The sequence below is a fragment of the Asterias rubens genome, chromosome 10 (genome assembly GCF_902459465.1).
Source record: "Asterias rubens chromosome 10, eAstRub1.3, whole genome shotgun sequence".
Taxonomy (NCBI): domain Eukaryota; kingdom Metazoa; phylum Echinodermata; class Asteroidea; order Forcipulatida; family Asteriidae; genus Asterias; species Asterias rubens.
This window is the reverse complement of record NC_047071.1, coordinates 11,446,309-11,452,308: the sequence shown is the minus strand read 5'-3', so window position 1 is coordinate 11,452,308 and position 6,000 is coordinate 11,446,309. Positions and strand designations below refer to the sequence as shown.

The 6,000-nt window shown below is 36.3% G+C and overlaps 1 protein-coding gene and 1 long non-coding RNA gene across 2 annotated transcripts in view; one reads left to right on the top strand and one right to left on the bottom strand.

The window, feature by feature from the left end:
* Nucleotides 1–6,000, top strand: part of LOC117295304 (aquaporin-3-like) — a 30,448-nt gene that overhangs the window by 15,583 nt on the left and 8,865 nt on the right. The gene's annotated exons all lie outside the window — the stretch shown is intronic.
* Nucleotides 2,429–4,370, bottom strand: LOC117295306. The gene is made up of 3 exons (XR_004519674.1): nt 4,303–4,370; nt 3,836–3,898; nt 2,429–2,447 (listed from the first exon to the last, which is right to left on the bottom strand). It is a non-coding gene; the product is annotated as an uncharacterized LOC117295306 (long non-coding RNA).

The window sequence follows — 6,000 nt, the reverse complement described above, 5'->3', positions numbered from 1 at the left end:
TGGTCTTTTATGAGCGTCTGGTTGATCGAAGGGTTGCAACATTTTGCTGAAATACTGGTTTGATTTCCGACAATGAACTTTTTGGCGTTCACCAATTTGTGACGGAAAATGTTCATTAAAGGCACTGAACTTGTTTGGTAATTGTCAAAGACCGGTCTTCTCACTTGCTGTATCCTAACATTTGCATAAAATAACAAACCTGTGGAAATTGCGCTCAATTGGACACTGAAGTTGCGAGAAATAATGAAAGAAAAAAAAGTCCTTGTTGGGACAAGTTTGGTGCTTTCGGATTGGAATACAAGACTTCTGGCTATAGAAGTCTTTTAATATTTTGGGAGAAATTACCTCTTTCTCAAAAACGGTAGAGGCAGTCGCTTCCAACAACGTTTTATACTTTCAACAGCTCTCCAATGCTCGTTACCAGTCAGTTTTTAAATTAATTACTTTGTTCTGAGAAATTACTAAACGTGTCAGTGCCTTTAAGGTTTTTCCGAGATTTTTAACTGATCGTAATAATCGTTCGCCTCCGGAGTATGAGGTCCCCGGTTCAAATCACGGAGGGGTTAACACATTCCTGACATTTAAAGGTAATAACTTTGAACCACCCTTCTTTTATCTAAAGGGTCACAGTTAGTTTCATTCACCTAAACATTGAATTTAGTAATGAGACAGAAATCTTGTGGTAACTATTTCTTTAATTATTTGGGTTTTACACTGAAAACATCACTTAGTCAATTGTCTAAAAAAAAAATAGTCATTTACATGGTTTAATTTGACTAATCTTTAATTGGTCACTCAATCAAAAGATTAGTCAATACACACTGAAATGACAAATTATAGTTTGTCTTTGAAAATGGTTTAAAATGACTAAATGATCTGGAGATTGGTAATACACGAAATTAAATTAGTCATCCAAGAAAATTAATTAGTCATGCAGCAACTATTTAGTCTTTCAATTAGTCTGACAATACCAATAATTAGTCTTTTACACCACTTCTGTTTAATTAGTCACTGTAAATTTATTGCAAATCCAACACAACTCCAACTGAAGCAACTTTGTTAACCATCAGTTCCTTTGAGAACAATCTGCTGAATAACTACTGAATCTCAATTTTTTTTTAACATTATTAAACAAACTTCAATAGATTTTTTTCCCAACTTGCAAAGTTAAAAAGTTGTTTTAACAACCCATTAGTCCCACCTACGGTACAACCGTGATGACAGGACTTTAATAAAGCGGTATTTAAGGTTAAATTTATCGACAGTGAAACAATTATGAAAGTAAACAAGTATCACAAGTCTCTAACTTTACGTGAAAATCTGTAATTTGTATGCCCTTTCAGTGCAAAATCTTGAACAAAACTTCAATCACTGCCAACAATAACTTTGAGAGGTACATTCCATAGAGGAATTTGTTTGTTAAAAAGTTTAATTTAACACAGTTTAGACGCAATATTATGGAAATTTAGTATACAGAACCATATTGGAATTACATGCTTATTGCACACGTTTTGGGGGTGCTAACAGATTTTGCACTGAAAGCGTATCAGATAAAGTTGAAACTTACACAGTTTAATAATGTAAGATTGGCCATGATGATGTCTTTCTTTCACAATTGGACTTTGACTACTGACAGATAATTGTACTGTTTTTATATATGGTTAAAGGGTGTGTACAACATTGGTAAGAATGAAAATATAAATGCTCACAGATTTGCACAAACTTACATGGTACAAAGATGGTCATGGTAGAAACTTCCATTGAAATAGTTTTGCTTGAAATGGCATAGTTTTTAGGAAATGAGTAAAAGAATAGTCTTTATAGTAGGGTCATATCTTTGGATTCCGTGACCATTTTTTTGCTACCTTTTTTTCTCGATGGATTTGACTTCAGGAACCATCTAAAAGGAAAATAAGCCCCTATGAACCTCTGAAATGTGATAGGAACTTTTGTTTTATATGCAATATTCAAAATGGCCTCCGACGCATCTTGAAAAACATAATTGTAATAGCTCTGGCCCCAGATGACCTAGACGGACAAATGAGATGTCCTTTTCCACTATTTCTGGCATGCCAAATACACTGGAATTGTAATTGTAAAGTTTTGGGACCATCTTGACCTCTAAATCCAAGATGGCCGCCATCTCCAACTTGAAAACATAGCATGTAATAGCTTGGCACCATATGACCTAGACGGGAAAAAGAGATGTATACCAGTCTGGTCGTCAATCTTAAGAACACCATATTGATAAAAAGCAATTGTCTTCACTAGTTCTGGGATGTACTGCAGGTGAAATACAAAAAACGAGGAAATGTAGCACGCGACTGCTGTTGTTACATCATCAACAACAGAAACTACCTCGCCTTCTGCAACTACTTTAAACTCTGTAGACACATGTGTCGATTTTTCATCCATTTCGATGTACACAGATGTGTGGTGTCTTCATCCTTCAATAAATAAAAGTAAAAGTAAATTACTCAATATTGCTGTAAGCAACCAGATGTCTTATTCATACTTCAAGTACTAAATGGACAAAACTTAATTTATGCTACAATACAGCACATCAGTGCTTTGAGAAGCAATTTTGCAACATTTTTTTCTACAATTTGAGACCACTGCATGACATTACATAACACTATTAGTTATTATACAAGCATGAGTGGAATACAGAAAACACGACAGTGCTTCTGCGTCCCATGTCAACATGGGATGCAGATTTTTTTGGGGGTTCATATTCCACGAGTTCGTGGGTGATCACCCCCACCCCATTTAAAGGAATAAACCATAAATAGGCAAGTTTTCCACAAATTTGTGCTAATTTGGATCAGAATTAAATACTCTAATCAAAAGTCCTTAAAATAAGTAAAAAAATAACCATGAACTTTGACACAATACCTTGACTTTTGACCCAGATTAAAAAAAACATCATTCCGGAAATTTCATGAAAAAAAACTCTGCTTGATAGAGCAGATTACCACGTACAAAAACCATTTAAATTTATTTGGGGTCATAAAATGAAGGTTCTGTGGTGGTTTTGCCAGAAAGGAGGTGGGGTGCATGCAAGTAGTATTCAGTTGACACACATTACCGCTTACACTAGAATTAAAAAAAAAAACTCGATCCGTGTTTTGTGTACAAAACATATGGACACGCGTTTAGGAATCAGACGTCTGGTTCCCAGACGCGTGTCCATATGTTTTTGTACGCAAAGCACGGATCGAGTGTTTTTTAATTCTAGGACAAACGTGTGTAGATAATTCTCCACGTTTGTCCTGGGAAAAAATAATATGCGCACGCTCGTCACGTGTCGTGACTTCGCGATGCGTTCGGCAGAGTTCGGGGACAATCAGCATGTAGTGTAGTGGTAAAACAGAGTATTTGGGGACTGAATAACAGTAAGAATTTATAACTTTTAACATTTTTTGAGATTGCGGAGCGAGTGGGTTCTCTGGTCGCCCCCTTGGACATTGAGATATCAAAGGACACATTAGAGCCTAATTTTTGCGACATTAAAATAAAAATAAAGAGAGATTTTTGATTCCAAAATTCATTGAACAACCATTGAACCATCATCGTTTAAAGCGTGAGAGATATAAACCTATGAGGTTCGGGAGACGATAGCCGGACGAAACCGAAATAGTTCTAGCTAGGAGTAGTAGCTACTCTAGTACACTAGAAGTGGCTAAATCTCCCTTGTGCAACTTACATAATAGTAATAATGATTGGGTACGAAATGTCCTGCTTCAGGTATTCATGCAGAAATTTAATTTTGCCATCAATAAATATAAAAATGTGAAAAAACTGTTGACTGTGTCTGTGTAGGCAGTGAACTTACTTTGTCGAGTCCATGGTGAAAGTTGTATGGGATGTATGTAGGCCTGTGTACATGCACGTCAACCTGAATACAAAACAAAGGTTTCTTAATTAAAATCCTTAAAGTGTTTGGGTACTTTTTGTACGACCCAAACGCAATGTCCAAAGGTTTACATTTAAAATTAAACTTACACAGTTTTAAGATAATGGTGGTAGAAAGCTTCCCTTAAAATACTTGCTGTGGTGCTGTAGTTTTTGAGAAATGAGGAAAACAATGTCACAAAAATAACTTTCGCCTCAGGATACAAACATTATTTTAGCATGTACAGCGTATGTACCAGTAGCAGTACTGGTATTTACTATTTAATACGCGACTCTCCTGAAACAACAATCGCTTTGCCCTTTGTGATTTTCACCTTTTTCTCAAAAACTTGGCGACTATAAATCATGCTAATAAAATTGTTTTTTGTTTAGTTTGTTGTGACTCACAGCTAATTTCTGAATTGCTCATAACTTGCCGTCACTGCACTGGTGACTGGCTCAACAGAAACCGGTTTGCTCGTGTATGGTGGTGTATTTACTTAAAAGTAGTGATAGCAATAGCAATTTTATACTACGTACAGCAGTACAACATACATGTACTCCGCAGTACGTTAGTTCATAAAACTTTTTTGAGTTGATATTGAAATTTGAAAAGGGAAACTAAAAATGTTGGCTTATGTAAGTTAACGTTTGTTCATTCTCAGGCAGGCAAGTCCTCTATTATGGAACGCCAAATATGGAACGCCAAAGAGGCATTTAATCATCGGTGATGGCTTTTTGCAATCGGTCAACTTAAGGGATCGGAAGTGGCTTTTTGCAATCAGTCAACTTTAGGGATCGGTGGTGGCTTTTTGCAATCGGTCAACTTTTGCAACCGGTGATGGGATTTTGGGATATCCGAATTTTGCGTCCGGTCGGTGCAGGCCTACTTCAAAACCTATGATTGTGTAGATTGTGGATATTAATTGTTGTTATTTTCTAGTTCACACCACCATGGAGGAATATTACACTCACCAGCGGGTGACTGACTTGCCAAACATTTTTAGAAGAGTACCATTTTATAACTATGTAAGGGGGAACGCAACAAACCATCAAATTAATCAGCTCTTTCTAAAAAGCTAATAATAACAACAACAAATGGGTAGGAGAGGGTGTGGAAGGGTTATCTATGTCCCACAATTGGTTGTCGTCTTCCGGAAATGGTGTATGCCGGAGAAATACAAATATTTATATTCAATGAAGGGAAATGTTTTTGAACAAGAGTCTCTACCGATAGTTTTGTGTGTAAGGGAAAATCTGAAATCATACAAGTAGCCCTGTGTAAACAGACCCGGAGGTGAGAACATTATGACCACACAAAACCGTTTTGATGGAAAACACATATTATGTGCATCATGAATGTGATGGACACACACAGACGGACGCACTCAACACGTTTTATAAAAGGCTAGGTAAAGTATTATACAAATATTTCCTTGTAATAAACGGAGAGGCACGTATTAATTGAATCCAAAGCGAAAAACGTACTATATAAAGTTCTTAATTTAGGGGGGGGGGGGGGGTGTGTAAAGTATAAAGATAAAAGAGTTAAATCTTATATAAATTGAAGCTTGAAAATAAGCTTTACTCTAAACGTAATTTTGTTTTAAATTATTAATCAACTAACCTTGTGATCTTCATTTGCATATTTAATTAGTAAATCTTAGTAGAGCGCCATATCTCAAAAAGTATACTTCCGGGTCAACCGGAAGTTGGCCCATTTTTGTTTCAGTTATACTACACAATCAATCTTCATTTTTTGTTTCAGTTATAGACTCCTTTTAATTTTTACTTTGGGAAACCGTGACCCCATGTTGACCTCTATTTTCGGGTCAACCTGAATTGGGACCAGATCTCAAGACCTATACAGCCTATTTCAAACTTGTTCCAGTTTCCGCGACCCCATGTTGACTTCTTTATCCGGGTCAACCGGAAGTGGGACCATATCTCAAGAACTATACAACCGATTTTCAAACTTTTTTTTCAGTTGCAAACTCCTTTGTGTTAAATATTAACTTTGAAAATGTGTCCCCTTGTTGACCTCTACTTCAGGGTCAACCGAAAGTGGGACCATACCTCAAGAACTACACCACTAATTTTTAAACC